At 36.8% G+C, this 14,380-nt stretch overlaps 1 pseudogene; it reads left to right on the top strand.

Annotated features, from left to right (window-relative positions):
• Positions 1-1,918: 1,918 nt before the first annotated feature.
• Positions 1,919-4,450, top strand: LOC112652174 (60S ribosomal protein L28-like; annotated as a pseudogene).
• The last annotated feature ends 9,930 nt before the right edge of the window (positions 4,451-14,380 follow it).

Here is a 14,380-nt window from a genome sequence, read left to right as displayed (position 1 = left end):
GATCTGAAAATGGTACTATGGCCACTTGACAAAACAGCCGTCAAAGCCCCATACAAGCCAATCAAGTATGGCTCCTGCTATGTCTCTTGGTTCCTAGTCTTCTTTCATGATATCCAGAAGTTGCCGGTAAGAGAAAGAAAGAGAAAGCCAAGACTTAAGACCAAGCCCATCCTGGTTCCTTGCTTCTGTAGACCTCCTTTGGGATTACTTGAATAATACCTTTTTTAAGGCATATATTGAATTACTTTTCATTTATTAATCTTTATTTAATTTTAAATCCATTACAGCTAATATACAGTATTATATTAGTTTCAAGCTTACAATGTAGTGATTGAACAATGACACACATTACTCAGTAGTTATCATGATTGAACTACACTTTGAACACTGTCTTTGGAGGCATAGTCCCTAATGTCATGGAAGAGGGCTTTATACAGAGCCCTTGCCTAAGATCGCAAGGTTCCCCACAAGGGAATTTGTGGCTAGTTTAGGTTGTACATCAGACCTTTCACCCAACTCCTGTGGATGGTACGGGGTGACCTATAAAGCACAGTTATTAATTCTGCGTCTTGGAATTGGGGTAAGGAATCAAATACTATCCATAGTCAACCATGGACCAGATATCAAATCAGAAGTAAGGATGTGGGACAAGGCACCTGTGAATTATCTCAGGTAATAACTGAGCAGTTCCTCCTCTTGAGAAGACAGACTTGATCCTTACCAGTCTCAGAAAGTGTTAGCTCTGCTTTGCACACTCTTCCCTCCACTCCCTTCCCCAGGCCTAATAACTTTCACTATCCCTTACCCTTCAAATCTCAGCTTAAAGATCTCTTCCTTAGGTAGAGTTTCCTGATACCCCAGGTTGGATCAAGCTCCCATGTATGTATTTGCACTTAAAAACATTTATTACAAGTTCTTATTGCAGCAGTTACCTCATAAGTATCCAATGACTGAATTAATGAGTGATGAAGATGATTAGATAATACATTCCATTTCCAACAAAGCGTGAAAAACGGGGAGGCTAAGCAGAATTTAACTATCGTACTATTGACATTTGGGAATGGATATTTCTTTGCTGCGGGAGGCTCTCCTATGCATTACAAAATGTTAGCATCATCCTTGACCTCTTCTCATAGGTTCCAAGAGTACACATTGACTATCTCTCACCTCAATGATAACAACAAAGAATGTTTCCAGACATTGTCAAATGTGTTCTGGAAAGCAAAACTACCCCCCGCCCTGCCCCACCCCGTTGAGAACCACTGGGCTTGAATAAACTGCTGGAATCTGCTGCAAAATTAATATTTTCCAAGGAGCTAACAAGGAGCTAAATTTCCACTGAGAAAGTCCTCACCTCCAGCAAGTGGGGAAGGTAAAGTGCCCAAAAGATTACTACAAGGCAAAAGATGGACACACTCAGAAATCTGCTAGGTGTGTTCTTACTCAATAAAGAAAAAGACAGGTTCATCTGCTACAATAAGGAGAAATAACTGATGTGTTTAAATTGTTTAAATAATTCACTTATTTATAGGAAAGTTTCAGGGTTATAAAAAATTTTGAGCAGAAAGTACAGAGTTCCCTTATAACTATTTCACCCCATCCCCCCAAACACAGGCAGTTTCCCCTATTAGTACATCTTGTATTAGTGGGATATATTTGTTATAGTTAATGAGCAAATGTTAATTATTAACTAGAGGCCATAGTTCACATTAGGGTTCATTCTGCATACTGTTCATTCTACAGTTTTTAACAAGTTTATGGGGACATACCTCAATATTAGTGTACTACCAGATAGTTTCACTGCTCTAAAATCTGTCTGGTATTCCAACTGTCCATCTTTCTCTCATTCTCATAAGTCCCTGGCAACCACTCATCTTCTTCCTATCTCTCAAGTTTTCCCTTTCCAAAAATTCCACATATTTGGACTCTTTCTTTCTCCAGCCACTGTAGTGAGAAGAGCTGCTGCCATGGTCACCCACCTACAATGGATGGTCTTGTGCAACTGCTCCAGCTTCCTGATCAAGATGAACAAGCAGACATACAGCACCAAACCCAGGAACCTGAAGGCTCATAATTCCTTCCCTACGATGGGCTAATTCGCTGCAAGACTATGGTGCGGAGCTTCAGGCCAGAAAGCAAAGGTACAGTGGTAGGCATGAGAAGATCTGGCCAGTGAAAACCTGCCACCCCCTATGAGTGGACCACCATTAACAAGAATTTCTGGACTAGCCTTCACAGAATCAGACACATGATCTGCAAGAACAAGTACCATCCAGATCTATGCATGGCTGCCATTTGCAGAGCCAGTGCCATTCTGAGGAGCCAGAAGCCTGTGATGGTGAAAAGGAAGAAGCTCCTGCCACACCAAGAGCTTCTGAACACCTGCCCCCACCTCCAAGGCAATAAAGATGTCAACCACCAGGGAGGGATGGAGGGAGGGAGGGAGGGAGGGAGGGAGGGAGGGAAGGAAGGAAGGAAGGAAGGAAGGAAGGAAGGAAGGAAGGAAGGAAGGAAGGAAGGTCGGTCACATAGTTGGAATTATAGTATGGAATCAGACTAGCTTCTTCACCAGGAATATGCATGTTAAAAAAAAAAAAAGAATATGCATGTAACACTCCTCCAGGTCTTTTAATACCAATAGTTCCTTTGTTTTTATCTGTAAATAATATGCCTTTGTCTGGACATACCACAGTTTGTTTATCCATGTACCTATTGAAGGACATCTTCCAAGATCTGGCAATTATGAATGAAGCTTCTATAAACCTTCATGTGCAGATTGCATATGTTTTCAACATTTGGATAAATACCAAAGAGCATGATTGCTAAATCATATGTAAGATTATTAAAAAAAAAAAAAAACCTGCCATCCTGGGGCACCTGACTGGCTTAGTTGGAAGAGCATACAATTCTTGATCTTCGGATCGTGAGTCTGAGCCCCAGGTTGGGTGTAGAGATTATTAAAAATAAATAAATAAAACTTTTAAAAGAATAAACACCTTAAAAACAGAAACAAAAACTGCCACACATGTCTTCCAAAGTAGTTGCATCATCATGCATTCTCATCAGCAATGAGAGTGTCTATTGCTCCATATACTTGGCAACATTGGCTGGTGTCTGTGTTTTAAGTTTTAGTCATTCAGGTAAGTGTGCAGTGGTATCTCGTTGTTTTAATTTACTCTTTTCTAGTTATCAATGGTGCTGTGCATATTTTCATATGCATCTTTGATATTTGCATTCCTTCCTTAGTAAGTTATCTGATCAGATCCTTTGCCCACTTTTTAAGGGCATTGTTGTTCTTCTTATGAATCCTTCGTATACACTAAATATCCGTCTTTTATCAGATAGGTGTTATGACTTTTCATTTTCCTTAACAATGCCTTTCACAGAGCAAAAATGTTTAATTTTAATGAAGTCCCATTTATTTTCTTTCATAGACTGTGTCTCACCTGTTGCAAAAAAAGTCTTCACTAAAACTCAAGTTCACCTAAACTTTATCCAATGTTGTCTTCTAGGAGTTTTATAGTTTTGAGCTATACATTATGTCTTTTATCTATTTATTGAGTTAATTTTTTGTGAAAGATTTAGTGTTTCTAGCTTCATATGTTTTACACATGGATATCCAGTTGTTGCAATACCATTTGTTGAAAAGACTCTTTTCTTCACTAAATTGCTTTGGCTCCTCTGTGGACTATGAGTTGATTATATTTGTGAGGGTCTACTTCTGGACTCTTTCCTCTTCCATTTTCTTTTAACAAAAAAATTGTCTATTCTTTCACCAATACCATACCGTCTTAATTACTGTATCTTTATAGTAAATCTTGAAGTCTGATAGTGTCATTCCTTCTACTTACTTCTTCTCTTTCTAAAATTTTAATAATGTTTTATGAACACTAAGACATCTAAAGTATCTAGGTGTGTATGACATGATTTGAAAGTTGTTCTGAAGGCAAAAGCATAGATATTGTTAAATGAGTTAATAGGAGCACTAACTATGGGCAGAGGTAATGGAGTTCATTCAACACACTAATAAATGTGGGCAGGCCCTCAAAATATAGCTCTGGTCTTCTAGCTCTTTTTGAACTACCACCACATTAAAAGCCATATATTCTGGAAAGAATAATAACAAAATGGAAACAACCTGGGTCTACAAATCATGATTTAGAGAAGTGCCCAAGCAAATCACCTGACATGCACTGGATACAAGCAAGAAACAAATCTTTATTGGGTTCAAACTTTCACTCATAACTGCAAATAGCTCATATTATCCAGAATTACACCCTACAAATTGTAGGTTGCTTTATGAGTTTGTTTTTGTTTTTTGTCAGCATCATTCCGCAGTCAGAATAAGAAGCTCACAAATCAGAAGAGATACCTAAAGTCGAAATTTGGCACAAGTAGAATGTCCTTGCTTAAGATCCGGATATCCTTTTTCCCTTCTCTATCAGAATAATACAAGACATCTAAGACATTAACTATTCATCTGGAGTCACAACCTAGACCAGAATATACCCATTCCACTCTTTCTAACTCCTGTAGAACATGCATAATTTATTTAGAGGCATTAAATTTGTAGGGTCCACAAGCACTCAGCCTGAGGTGATTCAATTATCTTCCCCTGAAGTGGGACAAGTAAAAAGCAGCAGATGAAAGAAAAGGGAACAAAGGAACTCTAAAAAAAAAAAAAATAAGCTGATCTTAGAGGGCATGGAAAAAGGGTTTCTTAGAAAGTAGTAATTGTAATGAGGATGCTCATCATTTTCACATGCTATCTTCATTCCAAAAAAGCTCAAAGGATTTTGGATTTGATCTTGCAATTTCAATACATGTGTGACGGCTTGAGAAAACTAATAATTCTCACAAGATATTCTCTTTGAAGGCACCAAAGTGGAGGATATAATTATATGTCCCAATGGATTGGTCACTTGACTACACCCTGGAATAACCCATGCCCTTGGCAAAGAATGGAAAATCGGTATTCTTCACAGGGGAAAGCAGATTCTTCATTTAAGCAGCCATTGTATAAAGTCAGGAGAGACAGCAAAACTATTTGTTCATATATCAGAAGCCAATACTGTAGGTATAGTTTGCCAAGAGCCTAAGCACTCTATTCTTCTATAAACCTGGTCATTTAATAAATAATCTTTGAATGTTTAATTAGAATAAGAGCTGGTCCATTTTATATATTTCCATTTATTAGGTTTTATCCAGGAGAAGGAAAGTCTCTATTTTTCTAAGAGCTCTCATAATCTGCACATGATCTTAGAAACTGGGCAGTGAGACTACCTGGAATGTTTTCTAGATCTTAACCTTCCCATGACTTATTGAAATTTGACAAGCAGAAGACCCTTTAACAGTATATTGCATTCATATCTAATGTTTAAAGGTTAAACAGTATATATACATTCAGCAGACAATTTGTGCCAAGTGCCAAAAAATAATAACTCAGATCCCAAAATGAGTTCTTGATATATGTAAAATTGCTTGCAAAGGAGAAAAACAGATAAATTAGCATAATTCCTTCTTTCTTCAATATCCTTGGCAGGAGAGAACAAAACCCCCCACTGGTAAAAAGCTGCTCCATCTGCCATCATATTGCAAGAACAGCTTGCTTTCTTGGAAAGATGATTTATGGGACAACCAAGTCGTATCTTTCATTTTGGGAGGTGGAAGACTGTGGTAGAGAAATTTCTGTGGAGAATGGCCATCTATTTATTATAAGCCCATTGGCAAAAATACCTAAAAAGCAATACTATGAACTAATGAATTTACCAGCAATCTACCTCCTTTTCCTTCTAACCTCTCTAAAAAGGCATGAGGTTGTTATTTTTATCTAAAGACACTGCTATGTACACATGATTTATTAAGAAAGTTGTGCACATAAGGACGAGATTTTTAAGTATGAGAAATGGTCCTTGCTACATAGCAATATGGAAGTATTATGGTGGAAGCAAGTGTCTTGCTAATTTTCACATATAGACAATGAGTACATAAGATGATAGTAACAAACCCCAGTGGGGATTCTTATGTATTTTAATCTGTAGATACAAAAAGTCCTCACTATGAAACTGTGGCAGAGCCAAATTAGGGTATGAGATGTGACCTAAGATACTCAACCACATAGTAGATCACACTGTCTCTTAATTTACTGAATTCAAATAGGTTTCCAGAAAAGTAATGGACAGATATGAGTTCGTTCTTCCTCCACATTTTCTCCTCTCTGGAAAATGAATTAGAAATGAGCAACATTACAGGGGGAGCCTGGGTGGCTCAGTGGGTGAAGTGTCTGCTTTCAGCTCAGGTCATGATCCCAGGGTCCTGGGATCCCACACTGGGCTCCTTGCTCAGTGAGGAACCTGCTTCTCCCTCACCCTCTGCCCCTTCCCCCTGCTCATGCACTTGGGTGAGTGCGCTCGCTCTCTCTCTCTCTCTCTCTCTGTCAAATAAATAAAATATTTTTTTTAAAAATGAGCAACATTTAAAGCTTTACATTTTCATGACTCAAAATAAATTCCTGATCTTTTAAAATTTACTTTGGCAAAAAAAATAATAATAATAATAAATAAAATTTACTTTGGAGCCACATAACTTAAAGGAGTATGCTTTTGTCAACATATGCAGCAAAGTATAAATGAAGAATATTTTACTTTATTATAAAGAAAAGAAACATAAAATAGAAAGTCAAAATAGTATTGTTTTCCATTATATTATCTTTTTAAATAAGACAGTAAACTGTAATACTCTTATCATCAACTCGATAATGTTGATTGGGCAAATTTCTCCTCCTTGGCTTCATGACCTTCAGAATTGTAATTTAATGAGGAGAGGAAGGTTTCAGAGACCCTTTTAAGACACGGCAAACCTTCAGAACTATTATTCCATTTGGTTTTACATATGCATTTTAATTTTTCTACTTTATGACTCCATTAATCTCTCATTTTCAATAGCCTCCATTTTTAATTAAAGTACAAGTTTTGCAGACCTTATTTTTATTACTGACTGATACCTTCACTAATGGTTTTTATTTTATTGTGAATCTCAAATGCAGTTATGCTGCAAGGGTAAATTAACACACTAGCAGCAGTCTTAAGTGAATAAATAAGTTAAGCATAGTTAAGTGTCCCCTATGGAAGTCTTAAGAACTCTAGAATATAAATACACAAACACCTGAAGGTCACTCATAATGATACGTCAAGGTATATGAAAGCCATGAGCAGCAATGAACACAGATGTGCCCCCTTCTCTCTGCTTCCACTCACAACACCTTCCTGGGCAGTGCTGTTGTTCTATCACAATCTTTCACACTTAGGAGCAGTGTCAGGAGAGCAGGAGACCCTGTTCCTTCAATCTCGTATTTGTTCCCCCCTCAAAGGAGTAGAAAAATTGGCACAAGGCTAGTATTCAGTGAATCAGAGTCAATCAGAGCTGAGTTCATAATGCCAGAGTCTTTTCCCTTTCTCTGGGCCCTTTCCTGTTTTGTTTTTGTTTTTGTTTTTTTTCACAGATCTGCATGCCCATAAGTATCTTTTTCTTCTCACTACAAATTCATTAGAACAAGTCTTATGCTTGCTTTCTTCAAGGAGATCTAGATTCTCCAGCTTCTCTCTCCACAAATAGGTAGGTGAGGCTATTTCAGGGGATGGAGTCAGAAATCTTGCTTTTCCATCGAAGCTACATTCTTTAGATTAGACTTGATGATTCTAAAAGTTACAGTTTGACCTTAATTCCCAATTGATCCGTGAATGAAACAGAAGAGTGATTAATTTGTCCCAACCAATGGGACAAAATATTAAATTGCTAATCATCCAGTGTCTGGACAATAGAATTCGCTTTTCAGTACAACATGTTATATACCTTAATTGTAGTCTAAATTTTTAAAAAAATATTATATGTAGGGGTACTTGGATGGCTCAGTTGATTAAGCATCTGCCTTCAGCTCTGGTCATGATCCCAGGGTCTTGGGATTGAGACCCACATCGGGCTCCCTTCTCAGTAGCAAGTCTGCTACTGCCTCTCCCTCTGTATCCCCGTTTTCTTTCATTGCTCTCTTAAGTAAAAAAAAAATAAGTAATTTTTTAAAATATTATGTTTATTACAAATATTTCATCCACTTTGTTTCTATCCTTTTGGAAACACCAATATTGTTTGCATTCTTTCATAGTCCATATCACGAATATCTAGAATTCATGAACTTATTTGTCACAGTATAACTTATCGAGAATAGTTTTGTCAAGATAAAAATCAGTAACATTAAAACACAAAACAAGTAAAATAGTTTTATAAAAAGCATAGGCTTTTTTTTTTTAATTTTACTTATTTATTCGAGAGAGGGAGAGAGAGAAACACCATGCGTGCATGGTTGGTGGAGGAGCAGAGGGCGAGGTCAAGGGAGGGAGAAAGACTCTCAAACTCTATGCCAAGCATGGAGCCGGATGCGGGCCTGATCCCAGGCCTCCAAATTCATGACCTGAGCTGAAACCAAGAATGGGATGTTCAACCGAATGAGTCACCCAGGTGCTCCTAAAAACACAGTCGTTTAAGTTAAAGACCCTTGTTTAAATTCCAGTTACAAAATTCATCTGATACATGAATTTGTGCAAGTTACTTAATACCTCTAATCTCTAGTTTCCTGCTCTGTGAAATATAAATGACAGTATTACCTCATATGTTTGAATGTAGGTTGGAAACAATATCTCAGAATGATGTTAGCCAATTAATAAATGATCAAGACAGCTTAGATGTTGTCATCATCACATGGTAATCTTATAATATATAATCATTTTTCATCATTATATTAATTTTCAAAAAGTATATTTCCAGGCTTATTGCAGTAGTAAAATAATCTTTAATTCCATGATTCTGGTTTTTCATTCTCACCTTCCCCACTATTTGACATTGTTGCAAGTTGCCTTTTCACGATGAGTCTCAGTCCCTGCATCTAGAAAATGATGTTTGAGAAACTGCAGATTTTTAGTACAAAGGGATTCAATACTGGATATGTAGTGGTTATGAGCACAGAGTAAGCATTTCCTTTCCTCCTTCACTCGACTAGAAGAAGGAGTTCATTTTATCTTCTTTAATAGAGATTGCCAATGGTTGTTGTAGCCTTTGGGCTTCATCTGCTGTAAAACCAGAATTTCTTTGCCCTTTCAAATAGCTCTAGAAAATGGTTGCACAAGGGCAGTATGGAGAATTGACTGGGAAGGAGCACTCAGGGAACTTTCTGGAGTGATAAGAATATTCTAAATGTTGTTTTAGGTGGTGGCTACACAGTTGTACATAACTATAAAAAATGATTGAAGAGAACACTTAAGAGGTGTACATATTATTTTACAGTAATCAAGTCTCAATGTTTTTATACCCAGGCTAATCTGAGAGCTAGAAAAACAAAAGGCTTTATGGAAAGATACCGCCTATCTCTTCTTTCTATGAATCATTATTATTAGATAATAATAGGGGAAAAAAGTTTGAAATATAGGCAACATTTAAAAACTAGTGAAGACCACATGGAAACCTAGATGCCCTACTGCTCTTTAAAAATTAGAAAACCTAGTAAGAATGAATCCACATTTCCTCAAGAGTCACTAAAAGTAAATACAAGCTAATAATTTAGAAAGAGTTTGCCCCAGAGCATACCAACTCTAGTGTTTCCTACATCGACTACCTATATTTATGAAAACAGAAGCCTCGTTCATACTGTACTCCATTTAACAATACATATGTAATGTAGTTTTTGGTACTTCAAACTGAAACTCTCCTTAGAAGAGGTGCAAGTCACTACATAAGTTCTGTAATAATAGGATAATGCAGAAATTCTAGTATATATCTTTTACTGCTAAAAGCCCAAATGTAGACTAAAACATTCTTCCAAGGAAGATATTCACAATTGTAGTATTATAACAAAACCGTATCTTATTTATTATAGACTTAAAGTAGTTGAAAAAATCATTTGCAAAATCTGTTGTTTCAAAGAAGGAAGAACTTTAAATTATTCCCGCAAATGGTTTATGCAAGGCATATGGCTTTAAATTGATAAGAACACTAGTTTTTTTAACAATCTTATCTCCATAATTTAATAATTCAATCTTGTCTCATAATTTAAGGAGTTATAAATATGACCCAGAATTATTTCCTTGTCTAAACTTGAACAATAATATCCAAAGACTGATGATTCTAAGGCAGGTAACACCAATGTGCAGCACTGTCAAAAGTGATTCACTTCTAGGACTCGTAGAATCTCTTGAGGTGATTCTTATCCTTTTATTTTTCTTAAGATTTTATTTATTCATGAGAGACACAGAGACAGAGGCAGAGACATAGGTAGATGGAGACGCACACTCCCTGCAGGAGCGTGATGTGATGCAGGACTCAAACCAGGACGCCAGGTACATGACCTGAGCCAAAGGCAGATGGTCAACCACTGAGCCACCCACGTGCCCCATGATGATTCTTATCTTAAGAAAAACCTTCCTGGGATCCCCGGGTGGCGCAGCGGTTTGGCGCCTGCCTTTGGCCCAGGGCGCGATCCTGGAGACCCAGGATCGAATCCCACGTCGGGCTCCCGGTGCATGGAGCCTGCTTCTCCCTCTGCCTATGTCTCTGCCTCTCTCTCTCTCTGTGTGTGTGTGACTATCATAAATAAAAATTAAAAAAAAAAAAAAAGAAAAAAGAAAAACCTTCCTGTCAAAGGTCCGTAATGCCCTGGGATTTCAGTAAGTACTCACTGTATTAGTAATACTCATTTATGAGATTTAAATCAATGAGGAGACACCCAGGAGAAATTATACCAACGCCCTTTGGAGTTAGTTCAAACAGACACAATCAGAACCACAGAAGCATGTGGTTACAAGAAAGCCACACATACACACATGACACACACACAACACACACAATTAACTTCTCCTAAAATAAAGCCTGAAAACTAAAACAAGTAAAATAATAAAGGAACAATAAGCATACAGATGCTAAAAAAAATATTCATCCACTGGAAAACAAGAGTGAGAATACACAAAGTAAAAAAATAAAAAAGTAAATAAAAAATAAAAAAATCTCAAGTAAAAAAAAAAAAACTCAAGTATAAATACAGCTTAAAAAGAAAAAAAAATTTTTAAGGCCTCCTCGCTGCTCATTGCCATTCAAGAGTTGGTTTTTCAATGGCATCACCCAAAGGCGGAGGGCAGTATTCAATCACTTTATCCAGTAAGACAAACAAACAAGCTGGAAACCTCGTGACCTGAAGTGAACAGAGAAAATTTCGTCTCCATAGTACAGTGGGTATTCCCTTGAGAGCTGCACAACTACTGGATTCACATCAGTTCCATTTCCCTACAAAATAAGAAGGATTGAATCAATTACCTGAGGGCAAACCCAATCACACAGTGAAACCTTTACCACTATGAGTGCAGCAGAAGAGCAAGGTAGGAGGGACACTGCACAAACATTCTACAACTGTCAGCAGTGGCTACACAAATACCATTGTAGCTCTCATTTACCTGGAAGGACTGTCACATCTGTGCACAGCAGCCACAGCTGCTACCCAAGGCAGAGAAGGAACGGTGTTCACACCCTTGAAAAAACAACCTATCTATTATCATCTACTAATACTGAACACGATGACTTGTGAATAGAGCGAAGGTTCTGTGTTGTGTTTGGATGTATTTCTTAGTTGTGATTTCTGCAAGGTTTAAGAGATCTTTATTTTTTGTCACGTGCATATTTTATGTAACCATCCGAACTTGGTGTGCATTCTGCAGCATTTATTTAATTAAATGAGGAAATCAAACTATATGAGGTACTCCGTGGAACTGTTCATAAAATTCACCTCTACGTTTAAGAACACAGAATCACTTATTTTAACCCCCTGAGAAAGGAAGCTGTGCTAACATTAAAAGGCCCACATTTCAGACACCTACTGCTGTCACCTGAAAGGTAAAATGAATATACATCTAATTAATTGGTCTTTACTATAAAATGATAACACTCCAAGGAATCAATCAAAGAAAATGACAGACTTAGTCCTAGAACAGTACTTTACCAGAAACATTTTCTGTCACAACTACTCTCAGGTGAAAATCACAGGGCCGTTTATTATTAAATTTGCTAGTGAGGCAAAAAAGACTGGGTAAATTCAAATGTATCAGAATCACCTTCTTAACTGTCAACATTTAGGTCACGGCTTCGAGGTGCATGGAATCCTTCTAAAAGCACTTTGCATGCACTAGATTATTAATCTATAAAACGACTTATAAGGGAGACACTATTATTATTCCCAATTTACAGATGAGGAAACTGAGTAACAGGAAGATGAGGGGATTTTTGCCCCTAAAACCACACAGCTAGTAAATAAAGGTCAAAGCTGGGCTTTCAGAGAAGGCATTCTCTCTCCCAGGCTCTACTACACAATTAGTATCTAAGCTACTCTCTCAAGAAGCAAATGTTTGGTGTGTTAACTCCACCACAAAAAATTAGAAATTTGGAATAGTAACATGACTTGATATCATAAAATAATCTAATTTATTTTTAAAAGTTTATTCGAATTTATACAGACTACGGAATGCGATTCCTTTTATTAGTCGCCTTTAAAACATTTAAGTAACACAGTAAAGTTTCCATTAATTTAAAAAGAGAGGGACGCCTGGGTGGCTCAGCGGTTGAGCAGCTGCCTTTGGCTCAGGGAGTGATCCCGGGATCCAGGATCGAGTCCCACATCGGGCTCCTTGCAGGGAGCCTGCCTCTCCCTCTGCCTATGTTTCTGCCTCTCTCTGGGTCTCTCACGAATAAATAGACAATACCTTTAAAAAAATTTTTAAAGATATACTGGAACCATTCTTTGAATTTAGCACCTCCATTAGAATTTTCATATTCATTAATCACTAATGATTTGGGGGTACCAATGAGATCCATAGTATATATAATGGTATGTTGCTATTTTTCTGGAGTGGATTTCATTTTTTTTTTTTTGAAAACTCAGAATATATTTTGAGCCAAACCAAGTGAGCAAAGTGATAGGAAAAAATAGTTTATATAAGTTTTTGGCAAAACAGTAGTATTTATAACCCTGTCCATTACTTATTATAAAGACAATTCCAGTTAGAAGTTTCAAAAACGATTCAGCAGTAACCTCACCACTAGAATATGTATAGTCTTCCAAAAGGACTACTTTAAAAGATAGCCTTACTTGCATTCATTACACTAATTCTGGAAGTTTGGTTTTTAAAATCTCATTACCTTGTAGTTATATCTCCTAATCTAAAATAAATAATGAATTAGGATTTTGTATTATGGTGATTAAAGAACTTGAATATGCAAGATGATATATATGAACAATAAAAAAATGGAATAACAAAACCTGAGTAATAAAAAATTCACAAAACTTCAGAGGTGAAATCCATGACTGAAGGAATTTTTTTCAGCACTAAACAAAAATTTTAGTAAAGAAGAAAAATAGAGAAAGTGAAAGGTTGTTCAAAAAGAAGCAAACAATACTCAGTCCCACAAACTGTTCAATTTTAATAAAAATTCCCAATACTATTTGTTAGATAAAACACACACAGAAAAAAAATTTTTAATTTAAATTAAAAAAAAAAACACACGGACAAGACAGATTCTAAAACATCTGCTTCCAAGTGTCCACCAGCAACTAGGCTTCACTTTATTATCTTTATTATCTTTAGCACTGGGCAAATTCTCACTCTCCCAACAAATGAGTGGCTCTTACACATCCCTCTCATCTTACTGAACCTTCATTGCTCCCCCTCATCACTGTCTCCTCACAATTACCTATCATCACCCTTGTAATAAAATCCTCTTATTCTAGGAAACAAAGGTTCATCCAGTGTGGTCTCAGGCACAATCTTCCTCTCAATCTAGGTCTGCGGTGATACCATGCACAGCTGATTCTCAAGTATCTCAAAGACAATTCCTTTAGGCCAATTATTCTCCAGTATTTAATAAATACCTTCAAACTAACCTCTAGACATTTATTTCTTATCTTTGCCAATCTTGATCTGTTTATTTCTGAAGATAAAATTCTGGACTTTCTTTCTTTTAAACACGCACACCCACAAACACTCACCCAAACTCAAGCAATAAGCACCAAATAAATTCATTACCTAAGTATCCACTGATCTGATATTGTAGATAACAACTTTTACACTTTTCTTATTGTTGGTATTTTTATTATTTCAGATTTCTCATCAACAGACACACTGAGATTTATTCTTACTCCTCATATTCAAAGAAATCTCTCTTTATCTACCAGAATTGCTTATTTGGATATTTCACCACTAGGGGAGGAAAATAAGGCAAAACAACAAAGAGAGTTATCTGTTGGCCCTTTTGGGGGGAAAAGAGAAATTTTTACACCAGTTAAGATGGTTGTAAG

The sequence above is a fragment of the Canis lupus genome, chromosome 13 (genome assembly GCF_003254725.2).
Source record: "Canis lupus dingo isolate Sandy chromosome 13, ASM325472v2, whole genome shotgun sequence".
NCBI classification, from domain to species: Eukaryota; Metazoa; Chordata; class Mammalia; order Carnivora; family Canidae; genus Canis; species Canis lupus.
The sequence above is the reverse complement of the archived record's forward strand: the minus strand, read 5'-3'. Positions and strand labels throughout refer to the sequence as shown.